Source organism: Podarcis pityusensis (genome assembly GCF_964106645.2).
Source record: "Podarcis pityusensis genome assembly, chromosome: 11".
NCBI classification, from domain to species: Eukaryota; Metazoa; Chordata; class Lepidosauria; order Squamata; family Lacertidae; genus Podarcis; species Podarcis pityusensis.
The window spans coordinates 62,837,309-62,853,091 of NC_138036.1; the positions used below are offsets into that span (position 1 = coordinate 62,837,309).

Consider the following 15,783-nt stretch of genomic DNA (forward strand, 5'->3'; position numbering starts at 1 on the left):
CTCACTTTGGCTTTGAGGTTCTAAATCTTGGATCTCTTCACAGGTATACACATCCCTGACATATAACGCCACTCCTCCTCCTTTCTTGTCTGGTCTGTTTCTCTGAAATAGATTGTATCCCCCCGTTATTACATTCCAATCGTGGGACTTATCCCACCAGGTTTCAGTGATGCCTATTATGTCATATTTAGTTTGCTGTACCAAGAGCTCAAGCTCATCTTGTTTATTTCCCATGCTTTGCGCATTAGTGTACAGACACTGAAGTCCATTAATCATTCCCCCGTGACTCTTATTTAAGGATTTTTTCCTCCCACCACTAGGTCTGTGTGCTGTTTGCTCCATTTGGTCTATGACATTTGGATGATCATCTTCATCAATTGATAGACTCCTACCTTCAGGAGCACTGTCTCCCTCCCCCACATTAGTCAGTTTAAAGCCCTCCTGATGAGGTTTCTGAGATTTTTGGCAAAAACATTTCTCCCAACCGTTGTGAGGTGCAGCCCATCGCTTGCCAGAAGTCCATCTTCAAGAAACTGCAGTCCGTGATCTAAGAATCCAAACCGTTCCTGTTTACACCATTTGCGAAGCCAGCTGTTCACTTCCACTATTTTCCCCTCTCTCCCTGGACCACGTCGTTCAACTGGGAGGACAGATGAGATCACAATTTGTGCATTTAATTGCTTCAATTTCCTGCCCAGAGCCTCGTAGTCTCTTTTGATCTTCTGGAGGCTATTGCTTGCAGTGTCATTGGTTCCCACATGAACCAAGAGGAAGGGGTATTTGTCAGTGGGTTTTATGATTCCTTGCAGTCGTTCAGTTACATCTTGGATCTTAGCCCTGGGGAGACAGCACACTTCCCGAGACATCTTGTCAGGCCCACAGATCACTGCTTCTGTTCCCCTCAGTAGGGAATCCCCTATCACCACTACACGCCTCCTCTTAGGTTTGGTCGGGGTTCTTCCGTGAGCTGTCCGCTCCAAGGTCGCCTGCACATTCCCTGAGGACTGACTTTGCTGCTCGTCTTCATATACCTGATCGACTGTAATGAGGGAGAGATCCTCAAATGGATTCTGCTCTTCGTCTTCCATGCTAGGGGAGAGGACCTCAAAGCGATTGTGTATTTCTAAACAATCAGAGCGAACCCTGGGCCTCCTACTTCTTTGAGTCACGTTTCTCCATATATCTGGCTCCTGTGTTGGTGAACTAGCGTCCTTCTCAGGGGAGTCCCCTGTCTCCTCCTTGGTGGAGACGGTGTGCTCTGTTGCTTCCAATAAGAGCTCCAGCTCTCTAATTCTTTGGAGCGTAGCTACACGTTCCTCCAGTTGCTGGACTTTGTCTTTTAAGAGGGCAATCAACATGCAATTGCTGCAGGTAAAGCCGCCTGCAACCTTTGGCAAGATGGCAAACATTGCGCAGGAACCACAGGCGACTGCAGCTGTTCCCTCCCCCTCCATCTTGAGAACGTGTCGTTGGGGGTGGCTACAGCGGTCCTCCATCATAAAAAGCGTGAAGACAGGAAAAATAACTCCCCCCACAAAAAAACCTAGGTCTCCCCCAACAAACGTTTGAGACTAGCTCCCCTAAATCTAAAAGATGGTTCCAAACGACTTCAAAACGACCTTGACAGATTAGAGAACTGAGCCAAAACAAACAAGATTCCACCTAAGATTCTTACAAGAAAGAAGATTCCACCTAAACATTAGGAAGAACTTCCTGACAGTAAGAGCTGTTTGACAGTGGAATTTGCTGCCAAGGAGTGTGGTGGAGTCTCCTTCTTTGGAGGTCTTTAAGCAGAGGCTTGACAACCATATGTCAGGAGTGCTCTGATGGTGTTTCCTGCTTGGCAGGGGGTTGGACTCGATGGCCCTTGTGGTCTCTTCCAACTCTATGATTCTGTTATTCTATTCTATGATTCTACGTGTTGGGGACTTTCACAAGGAGTGGACTGAGGCTGGAGTTAGTGCATCAAGAGCCACCACACACAGACGGATCCTGGAGATGGGCTTCAAATGTTGTATTCCTCTTGTCAAGCCACTCCTGAACAAGAAACAATGTCAGAATAATAATAATAATAATAATAATAATAATAATAATAATAATTTATTATTTATACCCCGCCCATCTGGCTGGGCTTCCCCGGCCACTCTGGGCGGCTTCCAAAAGAATATTAAAATACTATAATACATCAAACATTAAAAGCTTCCCGAAACAGGGCTGCCTTCAGATGTCTTCTAAAAGCCTGGTAGTTGTTGTTCTCTTTGACATCTGGTGGGAGGGTGTTCCACAGGGAAGGCGCCACTACCGAGAAGGCCCTCTGCCTGGTTCCCTGTAACTTGGCTTCTCGCAGTGAGGGAACCGCCAGAAGGCCCTCGGTGCTGGACCTCAGTGTCCGGGTAGAACGATGGGGGTGGAGACGCTCCTTCAGATATACTGGACCAAGGCCGTTTAGGGCTTTAAAGGTCAGCACCAACACTTTGAATTGTGCTCGGAAACGTACTGGGAGCCAATGTAGGTCTTTCAAGACCGGTGTTATGTGGTCTCTGCGGCCGCTCCCAGTCACCAGTCTAGCTGCCGCATTCTGGATTAGTTGTAGTTTCCGGGTCACCTTCAAAGGTAGCCCCACGTAGAGCGCATTGCAGTAATCCAAGCGGGAGATAACCAGAGCATGCTCCACTCTGGCGAGGCAGTCCGCAGGCAGATAGGGTCTCAGCCTGCGTACCAGATGGAGCTGGTAAACAGCTGCCCTGGACACAGATTTGACCTGTGCCTCCATGGACAGCTGTGAGTCCAAAATGACTCCCAGGCTGCGCACCTGGTCCTTCAGGGGCACAGTTACCCCATTCAGGACCAGGGAATCCTCCACACCTGCCCGCCTCCTGTCCCCCAAAAACAGTACTTCTGTCTTGTCAGGATTCAACCTCAATCTGTTAGCCGCCATCCAACCTCCAACCGCCTCCAGGCACTCACACAGGACCTTCACTGCCTTCACTGGTTCTGATTTGAAAGAGAGGTAGAGCTGGGTATCATCCACATACTGATGAATACCCAGCCCAAATCCCCTGATGATCTCTCCCAGCGGCTTCATGTAGATGTTAAAAAGCATGGGGGAGAGGACAGAACCCTGAGGCACCCCACAAGTGAGGGCCCAGGGGTCTGAACACTCATCCCCCACCACCACTTTCTGAACACGGCCCAGGAGTAAGGAGCGGAACCACTGTATAACAGTGCCCCCAGCTCCCAGCCCCTCAAGACGGTCCAGGAGGATGTTATGGTCGATGGTATCAAACGCCGCTGAGAGATCCAGCAGAACTAGGAAACAGCTCTCACCTTTGTCCCTAGCCCGCCGGAGATCATCAACCAGTGCGACCAAGGCAGTTTCAGTCCCATGATGAGGCCTGAATCCCGACTGGAAGGGATCCAAATGGTCCGCTTCTTCCAGGCGTGCCTGGAGTTGTTCAGCAACCACTCGCTCAATCACCTTGCCCAAGAATGGAAGATTTGAGACTGGGCGATAGTTGGCTATCGTGGCCGCATCTAAAGATGGTTTTTTAAGAAGCGGTTTAATAACCGCCTCTTTCAGCGGGTCTGGGAAGGCTCCCTCACGGAGGGAAGCATTCACCACCCCACGAAGCCCATCGCCCTGTACTCAGAAGCGTACTACCTGGGCTAAAGAAAAAAAGAAGTGGTCTATTGCTCAGTGGTCCCAAGTCCTCTTTTCTGATGACAGCAACTTTTGCATCTCATTTGGAAACCAAGGACCCAAAGTCTGGAGGAAGAATGGAGAGGCACACTGCCAGATGCTTGAAGTCCAGTGTGAAGTTTCCACAGTCTGTGTTGATTTGGGGAGCCATGTCATCAGCTGGTGTTGGTCCACTGTACTTCATTAAGTCCAGGGTCAACACAGCCGTCTACCAGGAGATTTTGGAGCACTTCATGTTTCCTTCTGCAGACGAGCTTTATGGGGATGCTGACTTCATTTTCCAGCAGGACTTGGCACCTGCCCACACTGCCAAAAGTACCAAAACCTGGTTCAATGCCCGTAAGATTACTGTGCTTGATTGGCCAGCAAACTCGCCTGACCTGAACCCCATAGAGAATCTATGGGGCATTGCCAAGAGAAAGATGAGAGACATGAGACCGAGCAATGCAGAAAAGCCGAAGGCTGCTATTGAAGCATCCTGGTCTTACATAACACCTCCGCAGTGCCACAAACTGATCGCAGCCATGCCACATTGAGGCAGTAATTGATGCAGAAGGGGCCCAAACCAAGTACTGAGTACATATGCATGCTTCTACTTCTCAGAGGTCCAATATTGCTCTATTTGCAATCCTTGTTTTGCTGATTTCATTTAATATTCTAATTTTCTGAGATTGTTAATTTGGGGTATTCATCAGCTGTATGCCATAACAACAACAACAACAACAACAACAACAACAACAACAATTTATTATTTATACCCCGCCCGTCTGGCTGGGCTTCCCCGGCCACTCTGGGCGGCTTCCAAAAGAATATTAAAATACTGTGATACATCAAACATTAAAAGATTAAATTATAACAAATAAAGGCTTGACATATCTCACTTTGCATGCCATGAGTCTATCTCATATCTTAGTTTCACCTTTTAAGTTGAATTACTGAAATAAATGAACTTTTCCACAATATTCAAATTTTCCAAGTTTCACTTGTAGGACAGGGATGTCCAACCAGTAGATTGTGATCTACTGGTAGATCCCTGGCTGATCCTGGTAGATCACTTTTTGTGTACAAAAAGTTACCGGGGGAGAGCTAAAAAACTCTTTGCAATACTCCCCCTAAAAAGCTCAACAACTCTGGGCAATCCACCCATCTCACACATGCTCCTCCTCCCTTCAATGACAGTGGGTAGATCACTGCCAGTTTTTTTATACCAGGAGTAGATCACAGTCTCTTGGGAGTTGGACATTCCTGGCATAGGATAAGAGAGACGGAGAGGGTTGGGCTTTACTCGGAACAACGCCGTTGCAACGGTACCTCGGTTTTCGAACAGCTAGTTCACGAACAACTTGGAACCCAAATGCTGCAAAACCGGAAGTAGATGTTCCGGTTTTTTAACTTTGCCTCGGAAGCTGAATGTGCTCTGTTTCCATGTTTCCTGTTGCGCTGCTAATTTGCGTCCCCCCCATAGTAATTCAGACCTTCCGTTTCTGACTGCAGTGTTTTGAGGTGATATTTCAAGCTTATATTTGGTGCTTTTGTTTTTGCTTTTTATTTTGCGTTTTTTTTAAAAGGCTTTTTCCGTTAATTTGTTTTTGTGACTGTGTGGATCCCAGTTCAGCTACTGTTGGATTGATTGATTGATTGATTGATTGACTGCGGAAATGGATAAAAGCCCCCCATCCAAACAATGACTATCATCAGTGCAGGTAAGATTTTTTAAAACTTTTTTATCATCTACAATACTATTTTATTTATTTTATAGTACTGTGCAGTACATTGATTATTGCTTTCATTTTATGGATCAATGGTCTCGTTAGATAGTAAAATTCATGTTAAATTTTACTATTTTAGGGGTTGTTTTTAAAAGTCTGGAACGGATTAATCTGTTTTGCATTACTTTCTATGGGAAAGCATGTCTTGATTTTGGAACGCTTTGGTTTTCAAACAGACTTCTGGAACAGATTAAGTTTGAGAACCAAGGTACCACTGTATTGAATAAGGACTACATTCCTTTGTCTCTCTGTGTGAATATTGAATAAATTATGTGGCAAGGACTCTTCGTGTTATCTGCTTCTTTGGCTGCTACTAGGGGAGGGATAGGATTCCCTGAACCTTGACAGTACCCTGTCCTGTAAAAGGAGATATTTGCTTCTCCTGAAAAGAGCTAAATCCATGCCTAAACACAGCCAACTCCATATGCATAAGATCAACTTAGCATCCGCACCCAGTATGATAAGGCAAATGCTGAGGACTTGCAAGAGTTGTCATTACTAGCCTTTTCTTGAAGATGTGTTTTCAGCTTGGCATTTGCCAAGGAAATGATAAGCAAAGGAGATTCAGCCGCCTCGTGTTCTTTGCTTTAAGTCCACCTTTCTGAAGCACGCTAGCTCTGAAATGTGTATCACACCCATAGGTTTTCCCAGGGTGAGGCTCATCCACAGCACAGTGCGGGTGTGCTGACCCCTGCGATATCCCCCCCAAAAAGAATGAAATATTTAGCATACCTATATTCATTTGAAGTAACTTCTGTGTTTCATTTGCTGTCCATTAGGGCTGGGTGATACCTGGTTTTCAACATTGTGATATATCACCAGCTAAACATCACAATATACTGATATATCATGATGGAGGATGGAGCTATGGAGAGGCATTAGCTGGCTTCACAGTTTTTCCTGCATCGTGATTTTTGCTGGCGCCTGCTCTTGTGATTCCTGCAGGAGCCAGCTAAGCTGGCAGAGTTAATGGGCTGCAGGAATTGAGAGAAGCGTTGGCTGGCGTCACAGTTTTTCCCACATTGTGATTTTTCCATAGCACACCCACACACCATGATTTGCGATACATTGCCAGGTCAAAAATTATGAAACCAATACAGTCGTACCTTAGAAGTCGAACAGAATCCATTCCGGAAGTCCATTCGACTTCCAAAACATTCAGAAACCAAAGTGCGGCTTCTGATTGGCTGTAGGAAGCTCAGAAGCCACGGAAGCCCTGTCGGATGTTTGGCTTCCAAAAATAGTTCGCAAACCGGAACAGTCACTTCCAGGTTTGTGATGTTTGGGAGCCAAAACGTTCGAGAACTAAGCTGTTCGAAAACCAAGCTGTATCACAATATGGACTTCAAAATGTTTTTGGACAATATATTCATCTATTGCCCAGTCCTACTGTTCATTTTACAAAAGGTTTGGTGATGCAGCTGCTGTGGAAATCAGATGACCCCCTTCTTCTTTTTTTCTCTTACTAGTAAAGAATGCAGATTGTGAAAGCCAGGCACAAATGTGATTAGCTGTGTCCATTCTGCTTGCTAGAGGAAAAGGTCAAGAAATCTAAAAGACCTTTCTGGATAGACTTGCATTAAGGGCATTGAAAAGTATTGGGGAACAGACTTCTAGGACTCTTGATCAACTCTAAGCTGTGACTTCTCTTGATTGTTTTGAATTGAAACCCTCCATGTGCTCTTCTTCTTTATGTTTGTAAGATAGTTTGCACTGCTTGCAGAGAATTAACTGGGCCACAGAAGTCACATAAGCATTTATTATTTGTGTGGCAGAGTGTAGCCAGCAGAGGGAGTGCAAGTTAACAAACAGCCCCCATTTGAAAACTCCATACTAATAAATTTTCGTACGTCAGAAATATTTGCCTGCTTGCAAGGAACTGATGGAGCTGTAGTGAAGCAATTGAAAGGCGAGATAGCAGTGTTTTAAAATAATTTTGGTAACTCTGGCTAGGTGAGTGAAGTATGCTCTTGGATCCCTGGGGCATTGTAACTTTTGGTGGTGTTTCCAGACTCTGAAAAGAAATTGTTGCACTGTTGATTATGATGCACCACAAAAGTTGTTTTCCCAGCCAACCCCAAACAATTACATATACATGTATTTTTCGTTTATTCACCTCTCAAATTCTGTCCCATTTCTTAGTCTTCTTTCCAGTTCCTTTATAAGGGAGGTGCATTTTGAGTTCTCATACCCGTTCCCTCGAGACATGACTACAATTCCCTTATCACACTGAGAGCTCTTGTTCACACATGAAACAATGATCAGAATTGAAGATTTTGGGTGTGGGAGCTGCTGCCATCTTTGGGGTACTTAGTGTGTATTAGTAAAATTAAGAATCCACTTTAATTAGCTGCTCTCCCTGTGCAAAGGTCAGAGGGGGCAGGGTTTCTGTTGAGGCAGGTGATTAGCTGTGGGAGGAGCTTAGCAGAGCTTGCAGGGCAGCAGTTGAAGAAGGAGCAAAAAGGGTTTTCGTGTGTGTGTGTGTGTGTGTGTGTGTTTCTTTGTGGCTGATTGGCTGCTCTCCCTGTGCAAAGGTCAGAGGGGGCAGGGTTTCTGTTGAGGCAGGTGATTAGCTGTGGGAGGAGGTTATCAGAGCTTGCAGGGCAGCAGTTGAAGAAGGAGCAAAAGGAGGACCGCTGTAGCCACCCCCAACGACACATTCTCAAGATGGAGGGGGAGGGAACAGCTGCAGTCGCCTGCGGTTCCTGCGCAATGTTTGCCATCTTGCCAAAGGTTGCAGGCAGCTTTACCTGCAGCAATTGCATGTTGATTGCCCTCTTAAAAGACAAAGTCCAGCAACTAGAGGAACGTGTAGCTACGCTCCAAAGAATTAGAGAGCTGGAGCTCTTATTGGAAGCAACAGAGCACACCGTCTCCACCAAGGAGGAGACAGGGGACTCCCCTGAGAAGGAGGCTAGTTCACCAACACAGGAGCCAGATATATGGAGAAACGTGACTCAAAGAAGTAGGAGGCCCAGGGTTCGCTCTGATTGTTTAGAAATACACAATCGCTTTGAGGTCCTCTCCCCTAGCATGGAAGACGAAGAGCAGAATCCATTTGAGGATCTCTCCCTCATTACAGTCGATCAGGTATATGAAGACGAGTAGCAAAGTCAGTCCTCAGGGAATGTGCAGGCGACCTTGGAACGGACAGCTCACGGAAGAACCCCGACCAAACCTAAGAGGAGGCGTGTAGTGGTTATAGGGGATTCCCTACTGAGGGGAACAGAAGCAGTGATCTGTGGGCCTGACAAGATGTCTCGGGAAGTGTGCTGTCTCCCCGGGGCTAAGATCCAAGATGTAACTGAACGACTGCAAGGAATCATAAAACCCACTGACAACTACCCCTTCCTCTTGGTTCATGTGGGAACCAATGACACTGCAAGCAATAGCCTCCAGAAGATCAAAAGAGACTACGAGGCTCTGGGCAGGAAATTGAAGCAATTAAATGCACAAATTGTCACCTCATCTGTCCTCCCAGTTGAACGACGTGGCCCAGGGAGAGAGGGAAAAATAGTGGAAGTGAACAGCTGGCTTCGCAAATGGTGTAAACAGGAACGGTTTGGATTCTTAGATCACGGACTGCAGTTTCTTGAAGATGGACTTCTGGCAAGCGATGGGCTGCACCTCACAACGGCTGGGAGAAATGTTTTTGCCAAAAATCTCAGAAACCTCATCAGGAGGGCTTTAAACTGACTAGTGTGGGGGAGGGAGACAGTGCTCCTGAAGGTAGGAGTCTATCAATTGATGAAGATGATCATCCAAATGTCATAGCCCAAATGGAGCAAACAGCACGCAGACCTAGTGGTGGGAGGAAAAAATCCTTAAATAAGAGACACGGGGGAATGATTAATGGACTTCAATGTCTGTACACTAATGCGCAAAGCATGGGAAATGAACAAGATGAGCTTGAGCTCTTGATACAGCAAACTAAATATGACATAATAGGCATCACTGAAACCTGGTGGGATAAGTCCCACGATTGGAATGTAATAATGGAGGGATACAATCTATTTCAGAGAAACAGACCAGACAAGAAAGGAGGAGGAGTGGCGTTATATGTCAGGGATGTGTATACCTGTGAAGAGATCCAAGATTTAGAACCTCAAAGCCAAAGTGAGAGCATTTGGGTCAAAATTAAGGGAGAGAAGAATAACAGTGACCTCATTGTGGGAGTTTACTATAGACCCCCAAGCCAAACGGAGGACATAGATGATGCCTTCCTGGAACAGATGGCCAAGCATGCAAAAGGAAGGGAGATAGTAGTAATGGGGGACTTCAATTACCCAGATATTTGTTGGGTGTCAAACTCAGCCAAGAGCATAGGGTCAAACAGATTCCTCACTGGCCTTGCAGACAACTTCATTGTCCAGAAAGTGGGAGAAGCAACAAGAGGAACAGCCATTTTAGATCTGGTCCTAACCAATGTCGATGACCTGGTTAGTGGGGTAGAAGTGGAAGGATCATTAGGCGCGAGTGATCATGCTCTTCTGAAGTTTACTATACAGCGGAAAGGAGCAGCAAGCATACTAGGACTCAATTTCTGGACTTTAAGAAAGCCGACTTCATAAAACTTAGGGAAGTGCAGGGTGAGATCCCATGGACAGTAATACTAAAAGGAAAGGGAGTTCATGATGGCTGGGAGTTTGTTAAGAGGGAGATAGTAAAAGCACAACGTCAGGCAATACCAATGAGACGGAAACATGGAAGGTGCCTAAAGAAGCCAGGGTGGCTATGTAAAGAACTTTTAACTGAGTTAAGATTAAAAAAGGATGTGTACAAAAAATGGAAAAGGGGGGAAACCACCAAAGAGGAATTCAAACAAATAGCCAGCACGTGTAGACACAAAGTCAGAAAAGCTAAAGCACAGAATGAACTCAGGCTTGCTAGAGAGGTTAAAAGCAACAAAAAAGGCTTTTATGGGTATGTTCGTAGCAAAAGGAAGAACAAAGAAACAGTGGGGTCACTCAGAGGAGAAGAAGGTGAAATGCAAACAGGGGACACAGAAAGGGCTGAACTCCTCAATGCCTTCTTTGCCTCAGTCTTCTCCGATAAAGAAAACAATGCCCGACCTGAAGAATTTGGAGCAAATGATTCAGCAGAGGAAACACAGCCCAGAATAACTAAGGAGATAGTACAAGAATACTTGGCTAGTTTAGATGTATTCAAGTCTCCAGGGCCAGATGAACTGCATCCAAGAGTATTAAAAGAACTGGCAGATGTGATCTCAGAACCACTGGCAGTCATCTTTGAGAATTCCTGGAGAACAGGCGAAGTCCCGGCAGACTGTAGGAGGGCAAATGTTGTCCCTATTTTCAAAAAGGGGGAAAGAGAGGACCCAGATAATTACCGCCCAGTCAGTCTGACATCAATACCAGGGAAGATTCTGGAGCAGATCATTAAGCAAACAGTCTGTGAGCACCTAGAAAGGAATGCTGTGATCACCAATAGTCAGCATGGATTTCTGAAAAATTAAGTCATGTCAGACTAACCTGATCTCGTTTTTTGACAGAATTACAAGCCTGGTAGATGAAGGGAACGCAGTGGATGTAGCCTACCTTGATTTCAGCAAGGCATTTGACAAGGTGCCCCATGATATTCTTGTAAAGAAGCTGGTAAAATGCGGTCTTGACTATGCTACCACTCAGTGGATTTGTAACTGGCTGACTGACCGAACCCAAAGGGTGCTCATCAATGGTTCCTCTTCATCCTGGAGAAGAGTGACTAGTGGGGTGCCACAGGGTTCTGTCTTGGGCCCGGTCTTATTCAACATCTTTATCAACGACTTGGATGATGGACTCAAGGGCATCCTGATCAAATTTGCAGATGACACCAAACTGGGAGGGGTGGCTAACACCCCAGAGGACAGGATCACACTTCAAAACGACCTTGACAGATTAGAGAACTGGGCCAAAACAAACAAGATGAATTTTAACAGGGAGAAATGTAAAGTATTGCACTTGGGCAAAAAAAATGAGAGGCACAAATACAAGATGGGGGACACCTGGCTTGAGAGCAGTACATGTGAAAAGGATCTAGGAGTCTTGGTTGACCACAAACTTGACATGAGCCAACAGTGTGACGCGGCAGCTAAAAAAGCCAATGCAATTCTGGGCTGCATCAATAGGAGTATAGCATCTAGATCAAGGGAAGTAATAGTGCCACTGTATTCTGCTCTGGTCAGACCTCACCTGGAGTACTGTGTCCAGTTCTGGGGACCACAGTTCAAGAAGGACACTGACAAACTGGAACGGGTCCAGAGGAGGGCAACCAAAATGGTCAAAGGCCTGGAAACGATGCCTTATGAGGAACGGCTAAGGGAGCTGGGCATGTTTAGCCTGGAGGAGAGGAGGTTAAGGGGTGATATGATAGCCATGTTCAAATATATAAAAGGATGTCACATAGAGGAGGGAGAAAGGTTGTTTTTTGCTGCTGCAGAGAAGCGGACACGGAGCAATGGACCTGGAGCTTTTCCAACTCACATTCCAAATACATGAGGCTTGATGGTTAAGCCCTGAGTATGTACCAGCGCTAATGTTTTCTTACATTTTGCTCTGCTATAAACATAAAAACGTTTGTCAATTGAGGAGGGAAACCAATGGATGGAGCACTAACACATCCATATATGGAAGCATTCTACACAGGTCCAGCGTTTAGTGCAGGCATGGTCTATTTCTCTGCGTAGACACCATCCTCTCCTTCCAAAAGATTCCTTAAAATACAACTGCATAACTGCAGAATAAACACAGCGAGAGTGGTGTAGCTATTAGTGTTTGACTAGAACCTGGCAGACCAGGGTTCAAATCTCCATGAAGCTCAATGGATGACCTTGGGCCATGAAGAATCTTTCAGCCTAACCTACACCACAGGATTGTTGTGAGAGCGAAATGGATAGACAGACAACTTAAAACATCTTTCTTTGTAATATTCAGCTATTGTTGGCGAAATTAAAATGCAAGCATTTCCTTGCTGGAACAAAGATCAATCTAGTTCAGTAACAGAATTGCAATACCGTATTTTTCGCTCTATAGGACGCACCGGACCATAGGAAGGGGAGAACAGGGGGGAAAAATTCTCCCCCTCTCTGCTCAGCGCCCCTTCAGTGAAGCGACAGGAGAAACGGAGCCCCTTCCATTTCTCCTCCTGCTTCACTGAAGGGGCGCTGCGCAGCTCACCCTCTCTGCTGAAGCCAGGAGAGTCTTGCTCTCCTGGCTTCAGCGAAAGCAACGCGAAGCCTCCGGAGTGCAGCGGGACCTCCCGCTGCACTCCGGAAGCTTCAGGCGGCTATCCCTGAAGCCTGGAGAACAAGAGGGGTCGGTGCGCACCAACCCCTCTTGCTCTCCAGGCTTCAGCGAAAGCAACACGAAGCCTCCGGAGCGCGGAGGGAGCATTCCCTCTGCACTTCGGAGGCTTCGTGTTGCTATCGCTGAAGCCAAGGAGCCTGCATTCGCTCCATAAGATGCACACACATTTCCCCTTAATTTTTGGAGGGGGAAAAGTGCGTCTTATAGAGCGAAAAATACAGTAACTTTTTTCCTTCTTTCTTTTTTTTAGTTTTGAACCCTGCTGGTCCCCAAAATATCTAATTACAAAGGTAAGAGAGAAGGCCTGGTCTATTACCTTTTGCTAGCTAGGGTTCCCATATTTTGAAGAGCAAAAACAAGGACACCTTTGCTGACTTCTACTTTTCATAGAATCATAGAGTTGGAAGAGACCACAAGGGCCATCGAGTCCAACCCCCTGCCAAGCAGGAAACACCATCAGAGCACTCCTGACATATGGTTGTCAAGCCTCTGCTTAAAGACCTCCAAAGAAGGAGACTCCACCACACTCCTTGGCAGCAAATTCCACTGTCAAACAGCTCTTACTGTCAGGAAGTTCTTCCTAATGTTTAGGTGGAATCTTCTTTCTTGTAGTTTGGATCCATTGCTCCGTGTCCGCTTCTCTGGAGCAGCAGAAAACAACCTTTCTCCCTCCTCTATGTGACATCCTTTTATATATTTGAACATGGCTATCATATCACCCCTTAACCTCCTCTTCTCCAGGCTAAACATGCCCAGCTCCCTTAGCCGTTCCTCATAAGGCATCGTTTCCAGGCCTTTACTTTTAACTATGGATCGCTATGACGAGACTCATTTTACATACCCATGAAAAAGAGGGCATGTCCTGGAAAAGGAGGACATATGGCAACCGTTATAGCCCCCTTAGCTACTGCTTTTGGAAAAGTATAGAAGGCATGATTTGGTTAGTTGTAATTTTTTTATTATTATAAAATTATTTAAATACCACATTTACAGGCATAGTACTCCCAAGAAAGCTCACAATATGCAGTTGCAATTGAAATTATTCAACCCCCATTGCAAATCAGGTTTATTATCAAAATTTACAGACTTTTAGTTGCTTGCAATGAGCAAATCAAACAAAAGCAATTGAAATAGCTCAGCACAACGAATGCTTCAAGCTGTTTCCCCAGTTTAGCTGAAATTGCAACTCATTTTTGTATTAGTTCCTACACAACAAGGTGAAATGCCCATTTTTATAAAACTATGAATGTCTTTCTTAACTTTGTCCCTGACCATTTCTTTCTTGCATCCCTGAGTATTTCTTTTCTTGGATAGGTTTTAAAGATCTAAAACATTTTAAGTTTATTTTCATTTTGTTCACCTTTTTCTAATCAGCTAGCTTTAATTCTGTATAATTTTCCATTTGCAGTTACATCCCTCCTCCAGGGCATGATCAATCTGTATTTGAAGTGGGGTGGGGAGGGGAAAGAGCTGTGGCATCATTCGGACATGGCATCCTTAGAAAACACATTCCTCTTTCTGCTTGGAGATGTAGATTCAGAGACTGCCATTCTTCATTAGGGTTTTAATTATGTTTAGAAAGCAAGCTGAATGTTTGCTCAGTTGTCCCTGATCAGCAAATTCAAGAAACAGAAAGCCACCCACTGCTTGAATGAAAGAGGAAAGTGTCCTCAAGAGATGAACATAAGATGCCCAGCTCCAGATGCACTTTATAATGGCAAGAGAAGCAAAAGAGCCCCGCCACGGGAACATGTTCTGCGCTTTGAAGCTCTGGCTCCTTTTGCTGGTCTTTGGAAATGCACATGTGGATTGCTTCACATATTGGACATATTTGAACGATTATATGAAGAAACTCCCCCCCCCCCCGCCCTCTGATCAACCATAGTTTACCGCTTTTGTCTGAACTTAGAAATTACAGTTCCTTGTTCCAAAATAAGCCACAATCGTTCTATTATTATTAATTAATTTTTATACTGCCTTTTATTGAAAGATCACAGGTGTACAGCATAAAAAACCAAAATGCATAACAACAATACAAAATTTAACACACACCCCGGACACATTTTAAAAGCCATAAAAGGATCTTAAACCTACTTCAGATTGTGGTTTATTCTGAAACTGGCTTCTGTACTTTCCTGGAATGGGGAACTATGGTTAATTGGAGGGTTACTGGTTTGATCACTCGTGCTGTGAAGAGAAGAGCAAGGGGGCTTCACAGGGGTGGGGTGAGGAGCAGAGCAAAAACATCATTCCTATCTCAGCTTAAGATTCTCCAAACCAGGGCATCATCTTCTCAGTCTTCTTAATTACCTTCCCAAAAGAAGCTCTATTAGCAACCAGTAAGTAGATTAGTAGATTAGTTGGTCCAGGGTGGGTTTTGTAAAGGAGCAGTTGCCAGACCGCTTCTTTCCAAGCACCAGCCACTTTCTCCCACATTCATGGCAATTTAGGCCTACCCAGTCTATGTTTCCTGAATGTGAGATCGTCCCTGCCCATGATGAGTATCTGGAACAGTTGTTAAATTGTCTCTTCCACCACCTTCCCACAGCCAGTCTGGACTAATTTCCTTTGCAGGGATGGTTAGACCAGTGTGCAGTGCTCCACGGAATTGCTGCATTCCGGTCAGGATTCGAAGGAAGCCCTCAAGCTGTGGTGTTGAACTTTCACCAGAGGACATTGCAATGTCAGTTCAAGACTTAGCCCTAAACAGGAGAACCTTCCACATAGACATCTTGCAATGTGTGAAGCAACCCTAGATGCTTTTTTTTTATTCCAGCCTAGAGGGGTGGATGATGTATCTTAATGGAAGATGTGCATGCCATGAACACTGTTCTGTTCATTGCTGGTTTGGAGCTGCTGTCACAAAAGCTGATGCACAAGTGTCTGTTTCTGGGATGAAATCTGTTGGATGATATCCTGTGTTGTGAGATGGGGAAGCTAAACAAATTCATCTTCCAGACAAATGCAGAAAAAAAAAGTATTTTATGTATTCAGTATTTTTTGTAATGTC

General features: G+C 45.2%; 1 protein-coding gene across 4 annotated transcripts in view; it reads left to right on the forward strand.

The window, feature by feature from the left end:
• The window catches only part of APBA1 (amyloid beta precursor protein binding family A member 1), a 101,572-nt gene that overhangs the window by 38,170 nt on the left and 47,619 nt on the right, over positions 1 to 15,783 (forward strand). Inside the window, exons 1-2 of one of the 4 annotated variants that reach the window (XM_080972523.1) lie at positions 5,324 to 5,403; positions 13,024 to 13,063. The exons of 2 other annotated variants lie outside the window; for them this stretch is intronic. The gene's annotated coding sequence lies outside the window, so the exon portion shown is untranslated. Of the gene's footprint in view, positions 1 to 5,310; positions 5,404 to 13,023; positions 13,064 to 15,783 lie in introns of those variants that run through there. One more of the 4 variants, XM_080972524.1, reaches the window with a different exon arrangement.